Here is a 13,394-nt window from a genome sequence, read left to right on the forward strand (position 1 = left end):
CCTGAACTCTGTATCATCATATCTGACTGTGCCAAATATTGCCTGGAATGCCCTCACATCCCAGCATCATTGGGAAGATGCCCCCATATATGAGAGGGGGACTCCCAGGCAGACTCAGAGAGTTCACCTTGGTTCCTTTCCAGGTCCTGAGAATGCCTGAGTCACCCAGGTGGTGCTGGGGTGCTCCAGGGTCATACCTCATGGTGCTTAGTGACTCCCCAGGGCTGCATGCAACAATCCTCAGGAACAATGTGGTGCCAGGAGTTGAACTCAGATCAGGTGCTTGCTAGGCATGTACCCTAACTACTGTCCTATCTTATGCCTCCCCCACTATTTCAGAAGTCAAGCTAGAATCTCCTGGCCACCCACCCCCAATTCATTTTGGAAGTTACTAGAACATACAGAACAAAATATGAGAAATAAATTAGGAGACTTTAATATACTATTTAAGGAGGTGGATGGATGTTGATGTGAGTTAAAATTTGGCATATTATAATAGATTTTGACTTAATCTAATTTTTACTGAAAAAATAGCGATTGAAATATCAGTGGATCAATTTACATAGCAAATTGTCAGACCTTTAATATCCATAAATATATTTCAATGATTCTTATCTGTATGTTGGATATAAACTAAAGAAATCACAGATGACTTCTAAAAATTTGAATTTTATGTATTTATGGGAAAAATTATGTGTTTTAGTTTTAGCCTATTGCCAGTTATGTGAGTTTCTGAGGGATTAGTTTGTATATTCATGTCCCCCAAACAATATTCCTACTGGGACCAAAGTACAAAATAATTTAATTATTGAATACATATCCACATAGAACAGCTTGATGTCTAGTGGTGAAAAATTTGGACTCTAGCAATAGATGTCTGCTTAAAAATCTTAGATTTCTCACCAGCACTAGGGGGCACTGGGAAAATCACTTAGCCCCTGAAGGCCTCAATTTCCTTATTTGTAAAATTAGTGTAATGATAGTGTCCACATGATAGGGTTATTGTAAGGGTTAAGTTATTTTAAAATACCTGGTATGCAGGAAACCATTTGTACGTGCTAAGTGTGGATCTAATTAGACTTTTTCCAGCATCATTCATTTTCCTAGAGGACATTTATGGGGTTACCAATATGTATCAGTCACCCATTTACACATGGAGAAATTGAGACGGATGTTGTTTTTGCCTGGTATCTGACAACATGGGAAAAAACCCCACAATTTTATATAAAATTTAGCTAATGGTGTACTGCCTCTATTTTATACTTCTGAGGCTCTTGGAAGACTCACTTTTTAAACATTAGCTCAGAATTTCTACAAAAGGAGTAAGGTTAGCTAACCTTTATTTGTATAAAAGGGATCTATGTGGAATTGCAAAAATTAATGAGGAAAGTTTAGAAAATACTTGGATGGAAAATCATCTTCTCAAGAGTTAAATGCAGTTGATCCCCACAGATTTCTCCCAGCATGCACTGAGACAGAAAAATCAATAGCAAATTCAAGAAAGCAGACAGAGCCATTTTTATGTAGTCATTAGGAAAGCCCTTTATTGCAAAGTAAGAAGTTCTAAATTTGTCAGCCCTTTCTACAGTCTCCACTTATTGCTCATTCTATAGCTACTTTCAGAAAGCTAAATCTGAACTATTGCTCAGCTGAGCCCTAGAGAGTGACAAAGACAAATTAATGGGATCCTTGTGTGCCAAAATAAAGTATGGACCCTGTCACCACCAATATATGTTAAGTCCATTAAGGTCATTTTTAATGAACTGAACTTTTCATTGGAAAGCTTTGCCAAACTTGTTGAATTAAGGGAAAGTAACCTTTACAAAATTGCAAGATAAACTAATTTCACTCCACATGAAGAAGAAATGGTTCATGAAAAGTATTCTGAGTTTATAATATTGTAGATTTTTATCAAAGTCAGGGAAAATGATATGCATTAAAGACTACATTCAAGTATTAAGTTGAAAACTGCAAATGCGCTAATAGCATTATAAACTATAATGGCATTTTAGTTCTTGGGACAAGGCTTTTTCAATAATCTGACTAGCATCAAGGAAAACCAAACATTTCAGTCATGTAATATTCGTTCACCTCAATCAGAGAAATGATGGAAGAGAAAGATGATCTGAAACAAGTGTCAGTCCCTCATTTGTCAAAAAAGTAATTCTGCGTCATTTATATCCTCTACCTACAGGAAGATAGGAGTCTATTTTCCCTTTTCACCAAAGCTTTGTATACAAGCTGAGGTTATTTAAAGACTAGACAGAAAAATAGAAACTCTCTCTGAGCCTTCTAACCTAGGAACAATTCCAAAATGATCCAGAGCCTTCCCTGCTGGGCAGCTCCTGGTATCGGTTCCACCAAAGTCACATATAAATTCCTTACAGCAGCCTCTGATGGGAAGATTCCCATCTGTATCTTCTATAAAACAGTATTTTTATTAGGAATAAAGTGTGGTAGATACAAAATTTCAATTTGTCTCAGCTACATAATAACCCAACACCCCATTAAGATGAAATGAAGCCAGCATATCTGTGGCAATAGATGAGAAATATTAATGCATTTATTCATTATACCTACTAAATATGGGCACAATATATGTTTAAGACTGTTTTAAAAAAAATTCTCACAGCAGAGTCTGGCAAACTCCCCGTGGCATACCCAATATGCCAAAGACCAGTAACAATGAAGGGTCTCATTCTCCTAAATCTGAAAGAACCTTGAATATGGCACTTTAAAAAAAAAATCTCAGGGCTAGGACGAAGGAGATGTTACTGGGGCCTGCTCGAGGCAGTCGACGAATAACAGGATTTTTGTGATTTGTGATTGTGATTAAAAAAGTTTGATTGCAAAAAATTATTTTATTTCTTCATGCCAATGCCTAGCATTGAGAAGTTTAATTATATACTTCTTTGAGTTTCAGGACATTGCCTCTTTTTCTTAGCTTCAGCCTTTGTGCCCAGAAAGAGGCCCAAAACCAAGTCATGTATAGTACCCATTCTTAATGTATTCATTCATTTAAAATCTACTCATTTAGTCCATTAAAAATATCTATATTGAGTACCTTTCATGTGAGACTCTACTTCATAGAGGTTTGGTATATAGAGGGAGACAATTATTACATAAAGTTTCACACTTTGATCATCCACAGCTGAGAATTGCTACAAGAAAATGTAGAGGAACAATGGAATACTATGCAGCTGTAAGGAGAGATGAAGTCATGAACTTTACTTATAAATGGATAGACATGGAGAGTATCATGCTAAGTGAAATGAGTCAGAAAGAGAGGGACAGACATAGAAGGACTGCACTCATTTGTGGAGCATAAAACAACATAACATGAGGCTGACACCTAAGGATAGTAGATACACAGGACAGGTAGATTGCTCCATAGCTGGAAGCCTGCCTCATGAACAAAGGGGAGAAGGCAGCTGGAATAAAGAAGGGATTGCTAAGAAAAAGATGGCTGGAGGAATCAGTCGGGATGGGAGATGAGTGCAAAAGTGGATAAAGGATCAAACATGGTAACCTCTCAGAGTCTGTATTGCAAAGCATAATGCCCAAAAGTAGAGACAGATTATGGGGAATATTGTCTGCCGTGGAGGCAGGAGGAGGGTGGGAAAGGGGGGGGGGGTATACTGGGGGATATTGGTGGTGGAGAATGTGCACTGGTGGAGGGATGGGTGTTTGATCATTGTGTGATTGTAACCCAAGCATGAAAACTCGTAACTATCTCACGGTGGTTCAGTAAATAATGGTGGTGGGAAGATATAATGGAGGTGGGATTCATGTTGAAATATTGAATGTAATAAACTATTGTGAACAACTTAATGAAAATAAAATTTAAATTAAAAAAAGAAAGAAAAGAAAGTAAAAAGAAGCAAAGGATTAGACTAAATGATTAGACCAGAGACTAATGATTAGGGCAATAAGAGTAGGAGCTGATGACAGAGAATGGCAGAATGTAAGCATAGTAAGGAATTTAGTTTATTTTTTGTTTGTAGTGGGGAACAGTAAAAAGTATTACATGTTAAGATCTCCCTTAGAAAGATCTTATTTTAAAAATGAATTGATAAGAAGTAAGAGGGAAATTAAAAAAAAATTGTTGTAGTCCTCCAGGAGAAGTGGGAACTTCCTTATTAGCACTATGACCTTAAGAAATCCACACCTCAATTTCATCATCTGGAAATTAGGATAAAAATAATACTTATAATCTAATTTTCAGAGGGGTAAAATCATGACTTACTAAATATAAAATGAGCACGTGTCAAAATTTTTCTTTAGCTTAATTATTGAAGGAACAAGGAACATGTCAGAACAAGTTCAAAAGAGAATTAGATTTAAGCATGTTTTTACTTTCTACCAGACAAAATCATTTGCATTGGCATATAGAGAAAACATTCTCTGCCTCTTTAGATAAGAAACATCTGTCTAATCATCAGCTTCATGGAGTTGCAAAAGAGACTAGTCAAAGACAAAGACTCACATTTGCATAGAATTAAACAAACTCCCTCCATAGGCAATTCCAGAGTTGCACTGAGAAGACTACCGATAATCTCTTTACTTACTTCATAATGTTTCCAATAAAACCTATTTCTGAAGAGTGTTATGATGAGTATATACAAGAGATGTTCAAAATATATAGAAAATGTTAACTATTTTACTGGTGGTGGTGTTATTAAGGTTTTGTCAATATGATGGTAGTAGTGAAAAGGGAGAACATTTTTGATATATCTTTGAAAAATAATGAAATTTAAGAAATATGCAAATGAAGACCAGAAAAACTGATTGATTAAGAATTACATTAAATTTTTTACTTAAAATAAAAAGTACAACTTCAGCAGTTGGATAACCAGCACAAAAATATTGCTGTAATGGACATTAGAAGTGAGATAGAATACTGAGGAAGGAAAATCTTTGAAGTATCAAAGATGCCAAATAGAAGAGAAACAGGAAATGAGCGGGAAACCCCATATAAACTGTGTTGCTTTTACATCAGTTTCTTCATCTACAGATTAAATGGAGATGACAATAATAACACTCATCACAGTGTTGTCCTGGCCATAAGTACTATATGATTTTTGGTAAATAATTGTATTAAATTGATGTTTATTCCTTTCCAACAATAAAATGATTCCTATTCCAAATCTTCTCCCCCATAAACAAATCTTTGTGTACTGCTAAAAATAAAAAGGATTGAGATTTGAGGTTAAATACTTAAAAAATTGCCCATGAATTGATGGTATCTGAAACCAAGAATCATAAAGCCAGTAAAATAGTACAAGGGTAAAAGTGTTTGCCTCGCATGCAGATTTGAACTTAGAAGGAAGGGCCATAAAAGAAAAGAAAACTGGGAGACTCTGTTTTTTTTTGTGAGTCTAGAGGAAAAAGTACTTTAAATAAAAACATGGTCAATTGCATTGTATATTAATTGCATGAAGAATGGTTAAGGATTGGTTTTGTTGAGAATGGCAAGAGATGAGGTGAGCACTCTACTTATTTATTCTCTTTTTGTCAACTTTTCTCTTGGTAAGGGGCTCCTAAATGCCAACCAGAATCCTCCTTTTTGTAGGAATCATTCTAATGTCAGGAATTAGATCCAAAAAAGCTAAGAATGCAAGCTGAATTTAAAAGAGAACTCAAATAGATAAGATCGTAGGCTTTGAATGTGCCTGCTACTCTCTGACTTCTTGGAACTTTGAGAGAACGCTGAGAACGCTGACTCTCCCCCCCCCCCCCCACCATCCTCCCCTCATCCACCCCATACACATACAGTGTTTCTTTAGTATAAAGTCTCTTTGAAAGGAAAATTGCAGTCTCTTTAATGAACTCAGCATTTCTTCCCTCACTCCCAGCACTGAGTACTTTCTGAAAAAAAAGCCATTGAGACATTTTCCAGGGGCCAGAGGCCAGCTGCTGCTCAGAGAATCCAGAATGGCATCATTATTGTGAGAAAATGTAGGCTGTTATTTGGAAATTGTCACTAAATATATCTCTCCCAAGGCTAGCTTAGTGTGCTTTGGAATTGGGGCCTTGCTTCGGAGTAACAGTAGTTAGCAGCACTAGACAAGGCATCACTGAAGGTTTTGTTTTGGTTTCCCTCCCCTCCCTCCTCCACCCGAAAGGTATTGGTGGCTGCATCAAGCTGTCATTTATCTTATTACTTTAATTTAATTCTATTCCTAATTACACTGCTAAGGCACATTGTTGCAGGCCCTCACAATCCATGCATGCTAGTTTGGAATTTGAGGGACCAATGGGAAAGTGTGGCGCTAGCTATCGGAAATTTTGTGGAGTGGCATCCTGACACTTTTGAATTTTGTTGCTTGGAGACTTCAATATGAACTGCATAACTAGAATAAATTATTTGCAGGTCTACAGAGTTGTAAGCTAACAACAGCTGTTGAGAAATATTTTCATAATTCCACATTCAGATCAAGTATCCTTGACTAAAGATCTTTCACAATAAGTAAGATTCTCTTTTATTTGGAATGATTTAGGTGTGGTTCTAAGCAAATTGTAGAGATATTTTGGCTAAGTATTTTCCCAAAACTTAAGTCCACTAGCTAAATTGTAAAATAATCATTTTTAAATTATTTTAAAAGTGTAAAATCATTTAAAAAGTAACAAGTAATGGTTGTTTTACAAGTAACTGTAAGTTTTCAAAACAATTCAATTAAAATTTCCTTCCCTAGAAAAGAAGCTGTAGAAGAAAATAAATGTAATATTTGTATATAGCATGACTCTTCTGCAAATGATATTTATAGTCAAATGTAAAAAATATAAGAAGTCACAATAATATAAAAATTTAGTATTACTATTTGGAGGGAATGAGGGGGGAGTTATACTATGTACTCGCGTGCGTGTACACCTGTGTGTGTGCATGTGTGTGTGTGTGTGTGTGTGTGTGTGCGTGTGTGTGTGTAGATGTCACAGACTCAGGAGAATGAAATCTCTCATATGCTTCCAGGGCTGAAGAGTAGTACAGCTGGTAAGCTGCCAGCCTTGTACATGACCAGCCCAGGTTCAGTTGCCAGCACTGCATAGGATTCCCTGAGCACAGAGCCAGAAGTAAATCTTAAACATAGCTGGGTGTAGCCCCCAAACAAAACAAAACAAAATAAAACAAAACAGAGAAAAATAAAACTCCATCCTCCCTTCTCTGTTGTGAGCAACAACACAGAAAAGTGAAGAAAAAAGTACAGTTATCTATCAACTAGTAAGGGGACCTGATCCAATACCAGTTTTGCTGCTCACTTGGTTACACTTAGCCTCTTGGTAACTCTGGGATAACTTTTGATTGCTTATACATCAATCAATCAATAAAAGCTATTTTCCCATGGTAGTAGTCTAAATGTTAGCTTGTTGACTTAATTTAGAAGGGCTTTGTTTTTTAAAAAAATCTTTTAATTTCACTGGGAGCCACTAAATAACTAATAACTTTCACAGGGTTTTTTTAAATTTTGTGTAAATGTGAAAGGGAGATAAAAGATCATCCTTTTCTCTTGTTCAAGTCTCTTCCTCCCCAACCCAGAAATATTTTTAAAATTCAAATATTTGGGTTTATTTGCAGTCCATATGCCAAAGTTCACAGCTTAGGTTTAGTAACTGCTACTTTTCCTGATTTTACTCCACTAATGACTCAGGAATTTCCTAGTATCAGGAGATGTACTAGCTTTTTAAAACAAGAGAAAAAATTTTTTTACAAACAGATGATAAAATATTGAATAACAACCCTATGAATTAAAGTAATGGTGGTTATTTTTGCCCCAAGATGAATACTTACACATGAGCTTTTTTTGGGTTGATTTGGTGTAGGATTACTCATGCAATATTTTTCCGAAAATTTTATTTTTCTAGTGTCTTGTTTTCTATTTTCCAAACCTCTCTGTAGTCATGTGTTGAAAGATAACTAAAAATGGAAAAACCATAATTGTGATGAAAAATTTTAAGAATTAGCATCTGTCAAAGATTTTATTGACCTTATTGATTAATATAGGAACCAGGAAGGTGTAATAACAAAGGAAAAATTTTAAAACCATATGTATTTAGACAAATAAGAATGTCAAAATGAATTTTCAAAAAGAAGCAAAATGGATCTCTTTGTAGGGCAATATCTAAATGCATTCTGTAATTAACCTATATTTCTGTGGGCAAAAATCATTTGGCATACCCTCTTTATTTAGTTTATAAAGGTAAAGGTAAAGGCCCTCCCGTTGATCATCAATTTGCTCGAGCGGGCCCAGTAACGTCTCCATTGGAGACTTTGTTGTTACTGTGTCTGGCATATCGAATACTCTTGGTAGCTCTCCGAGAGGGGCGGAGGAATCGAACTCGGGTCGGCCATGTTGGCCACGTGTAAGGCAAACGCCCTACCCGCTGTGCTATCGCTCTAGCCCTATTTAGTTTATGTACTGGTAAAATAGTTCAGTCAGTAAGAAGCTGAGTTAAGTTGAAAGGATACATTCAATCCTTTTGTAAATTTGGGGTTCAACTTACTGTCCTTTTCATTCTTTTATGTACACTATTCAATTTCCTCCTTAGCATCATACCATAACACTCACATACAAACACCAAAAGAAAGAGAGGCGAACATTCCCTATTTATTTTTAAGTCAAATACTATAGAAATGAAAACTGGGGCTGGACCGATAGCATAGCGGGTAGGGCGTTTGCCTTGCACGCAGCCAACATGACCGACACAGGTTCGATTCCCAGCACCCCATATGGTCCCCCGAGCACCGCCAGGAGCAATTCCTGAGTGCATGAGCCAGGAGTAACCCCTGAGCATCGCCGGGTGTGACCCAAAAACCAAAAAAAAAAAAAAAAAAAAAAGAAAAAAAAAAAAAAAAAGAAAACTAAACCAAATTTTAGTATTTTTACTTCAAATTTTAATCCGTGTTGAAATTGGAGATTGAAGTAAGGCTAGTCACACCCTCAAAATAACACGCCTATAAAGCTACCTACTTTGAATAATCAGTAATTCAGTTTCTTTTTGAATAAAAATATACATGCAAGAAGGAGAGGGAGGATTTAAAATTAAGAGGTATCTTAATTACAGGCCATGCATGCATGAAACTGGGGCCTATCTCTGTCTAATATCAACAGTAATATGAGACTACTGAGTGAACTGTTTCTGTTTAGCGTTATGCTGATTGTTTTTCATTGTTTCTGTCTATGCTTCTGTCCCCATGATAGCCACTAATAAATAAACTGCAAGGATTTTATAAGTGAAGTTGATTATCACTCTTCTCTATCTTATAAAAGAGTTTGTGGTGATAACTCTAATTAAAGGATAAGCTGTTTGTTAACAAAATGAAACATTGGGTTTGTAAATGGAAGACCAGACAGAAACATGAATCATTTATTTGTCAATATTCTCTCATACCCCAGAGATGGGATGACTAAATGCAGAAATCATAGCAATCATTTGTGAAGTTCAGACCTGTCTTTTCAAGTGCTCACTGACCAGCCATTCTCCATCACCTGGCAGTAGTGCCCCTATTTAAAAAATTGAAAAGGAAAAACATTAATTTCAATCATCTGAATCTTTTCATTTTGCACTTATATGTCAAAATGGTTAGCACATTGATTGAAAACTAACTATAACACCAGTTAAAAGTTTTAGACTTCTAAAATCTAACAAAGCAAGTGGTAGTCTGGATGAGTCTTCAAAACGTTATTGCTAAACCCGCCTAACTCCCTTGCCTGCCCTCGAACTGACCTTGCTTCCTCCCACTTGTGGCCAGAAAGCTCAAGATAGTAAATACAGAGCTAGGAGATCGAGGGATGTGGGGGAAAGTTTCATATGAGAAACAGTTATTATTCATTTGGCCATTTGCACTATTAGTTATTTTTCTTTTGAAATATAATCTCCTGCCTTCAGCAAAAAAGAATATATTATATCATACAGTGTATGCACTAGAGAAATTAAGATGACTGCCAAAAGACAGCTCTGCTTAAAAGACCAAATTGTGTTTAATTGGTGTGAACTTGATGAAGACCTAAGGAGAAGCAGGTTGGGAGATAAGCCAGGAAGGCTATTTGACATTTGATAAGACTCTCACTTGGGAGACATAAAGCAGATGTTTATTATTTTTGCTATTAACCCTCAATGTCCAGGTAGTCAAATATATACACTCTCAGCCTTCCTTTCTTTCCTTAAATTTCCAATTACCTGCTGCTTTATATGTTTGTTGTTTTTATTTTCCCTTGCGAGGAACCCAGGGCCATGGGGCATGTGTGGCAGGACTTGCCACTAGCCCTGGGTGCTTCCTAAGTCATTGAATCATTTTCTAGGCCCTTTTTTGCTGATACTTCCTAGCAACAGGACTGTTACTGCATCTCGGTGCTTGCTGGTAGTGACAAAGCAGCGAGATCTCAGCAGAGGAAGTGTCCTGGTAGCCTGCCCTTCCCACTTTCTCTGCTTTTGCCTAATCTTCCTCGACCTAGAAAGAGACGAATTGTGAAGTGACTCACCTTGTAGGCAAGGAGAGGGGAGAGTTTAATTTGGGCATCACGTATTCTAGATTTCATTTGGAACTCACTTTAGAGGTTAACACAAATTAAATTAGTTATTTATCATTCTTTATGAGCTTACAAATATGAGAAAAATGAAACCTAAGTCCTAAAATAAACTTGAAGATTTGTGTGTGTGCGACTAATCATACTTGGTATCAATACTAAATGTTCTGTTGTAGGAATTATAAAACTTCTGCACAAATAATAAGGTCCACAATCTAAAATATGTTATATCTGACCCTTGACAGAAAAAACCAGCTAGTGGTAACTTTTATAGCTATTGCTATAAAAGAACAGTAAGGCTTGCTCTGAAAGAAAAACTAGTAGAGTACAGCCCTATTTAAGATTTTATCATTTTTGGAATTTGGAAACCAAATCCAGTACCACATTATTAAATATGTGTCCTTTGTCACATTACTGTCAAAGATGGCAAGCCTATTATTTGCTTTTGTGCTATTCTTAAGATTTTTTTTTCTTAAAATTTTCCTCCATATCTGTTGTAAAATTCATTCATTCATTGTGTGAGTATTTAGAGCAATTCTTTTTTCAGAGCCAGACAGATATAAAAGGTAAAGGTAAAGGTAAAGGCCCTCCCGTTGATCGTCAATTTGCTCGAGCGGGCCCAGTAACGTCTCCATTGGAGACTTTGTTGTTACTGTGTCTGGCATATCGAATACTCTCGGTAGCTTGCTGGGCTCTCCGAGAGGGGGACAGACAGATATAAGTAAATGTGTAATAGGAGGGTTAAAAATATTAAAGACATAGATCAAACACTGTTGAAATTTATATCGAATAATACAACTATCAGAACAGCCAAAACTGCCCTAAAGAAAAAGAAGATGGGAGGCTTCTCCTTCCTCAATTTTAAACTTTACTATAAAGCTACAGTAATGAAAAAAGTGTGATATTAGAATAAGGACAAACACTCAGACCAATGGAGTAAAATTGAGAGCCCAAACAAAGATCGTCAGATAAATGGACAGTTTATGACAATTTTTGACAAAGGAGCAAAAAGTATGAAGTGGAGCAAGGAAATCCTCTTAAACAACGGTGCTGGGAAAGCCAGTCAGTCATTCACAAGCAAAAATTTAACTCAGACCCTTTCCTAATACCATTCAAAAAAGTCAAATGAAAATGGGTTGAAGATCTTGATACCAGACCAGAATCTACATATTATATTAAGAAAACATTGGCAAAACCCTTCATTACCTTGAATCTAGAGGTATCTTCAATGATTCAATGACACTGGCAAAGTAAACAGAACCAAAGATAAACAAATGGGACAATATCAAACTAAGAAAGTATTTTGCATTATCAATACTATGACTCATGGTGCTTAAAATAAAAATTTCAAAATATTTGTAATTAAAAATATATAGAAAAAGATATATAGAGAGAATATATAAGATATATATTTTAATATATGTACATATATATTTGAACAGAATTTTGACTTTCTTTTTCTCACAAAACTTTTTGGGAATCAGGGAGATAGTTCAAGTGATTGAAATGCATGCTTTTCATGCAGGAGTCTCAGGTTTGTCCCTGGCACTGCATGGTCCCCTGAACACCACCAGAAGCAACCACTAAACACTGAGCCAGACTTGTGCAGAGTCCCAAGACACCAAATGAAGCTCTGAATCTTTTTGAAAACTCAAATTTATGAAATAAACAGATCCTTGAAGAGGTTTTAAAGAGAGAGCTACTAATCTTTTACAAAACTGCTTCCCCAAAATTCTCTAGGTGCCAGAATAGAAAGCAAAGAACCCCAAAGTTAGAGAGCAAAGAGGAATTGTGATAATTTCTTTGAATAATTCTAGGTGGGCTTTCCTCTGTAACCTGTCTTCTTGACAAGCTTAAATGTGACCTTTGTTCTCCCCTAGGCAGTGATTTTCCTAGCCCAGACAGATCCTTCCAGGAGGAACTTCCAGGCCTCAGGCACTGTGAGAAGTTTTGGGTGTGGAGGATCTGCCCCATCCACAACCCAGGCTCAGACAACATCTTTGCTGTGTTCTTTCCAATCTGAAAACTTGGACCAGTTACCTGTTAGAATTTCAATTTCCTTAAACTAGAAATAAACCATTTGCACTTGCTAAGATTTAATGCTGTGAACCTCTTATCAGTTCTTTCCTTTTGTGCCAAAATCAAGCTTAAGGAGCCAAATTTGCATGCCTCCTGAGCAGGACTCCCTGTGAGAAAGCAGTAGGATCATGGAAAAATAAAACTATTTTATTCCAAAGTTCTTTTTCCAATTTATTATAACAAACTTCTTGAAAATCTTAGCAGTTCCCTCTGGGCTTTCTTCCCTAGGGCCCCACTCAAGGTCATTGCAGTCATAATCATTGCTGATCACTGGGAGGGAAACAACCTTTCTAGATTTGAACATTGGCCTACATTCTAGAGAAATGCAGGGCAAAGTCCCATTCCCACTACTGTGGCTTCCCTTGGGGGATGAGGGGTGGGGTGGGGGGACAGTAGAGACGGTTGAGCAAACTATATGAATGTCTCATTTACTGTGACATGCCTGTGGATTTAAACTTGTAGCACATCTTTTCTCTATGATATAAAAAGAATTAGTCCAGACTAATTCAAAGAATTCCTCCGCCCCTCTCGGAGAGCATGGCAAGCTACTGAGCATATCTCGCCCGCATGGCAAAGCCTGGCAAGCTACCAGTGACGTATTCAATATGCCAAACACAGTAACAAGTCTCACGATGGAGACGTTACTGGGCCCGCTCAAGCAAATCGATGAACAACAGGAGGACCGTGACAATTCAAAGAATGTGTGAGGAATAAGACTTTGCTCCATTCTTGGAAACTTTAAAAAAAAAAATCTCTTTATACATATAAATAAATCTTGAGTAGCACATTGAA

The 13,394-nt window shown here is 36.6% G+C and overlaps 1 protein-coding gene across 2 annotated transcripts in view; it reads left to right on the forward strand.

Moving 5' to 3' along the window:
* ADAMTSL1 (ADAMTS like 1) overlaps positions 1 to 13,394 on the forward strand; it is a 454,178-nt gene that overhangs the window by 233,464 nt on the left and 207,320 nt on the right. The window lies entirely within an intron of this gene.

Source organism: Sorex fumeus, unplaced genomic scaffold, assembly GCF_029834395.1.
Source record: "Sorex fumeus unplaced genomic scaffold, SorFum_2.1 ptg000034l, whole genome shotgun sequence".
Lineage (NCBI taxonomy): Eukaryota > Metazoa > Chordata > Mammalia > Eulipotyphla > Soricidae > Sorex > Sorex fumeus.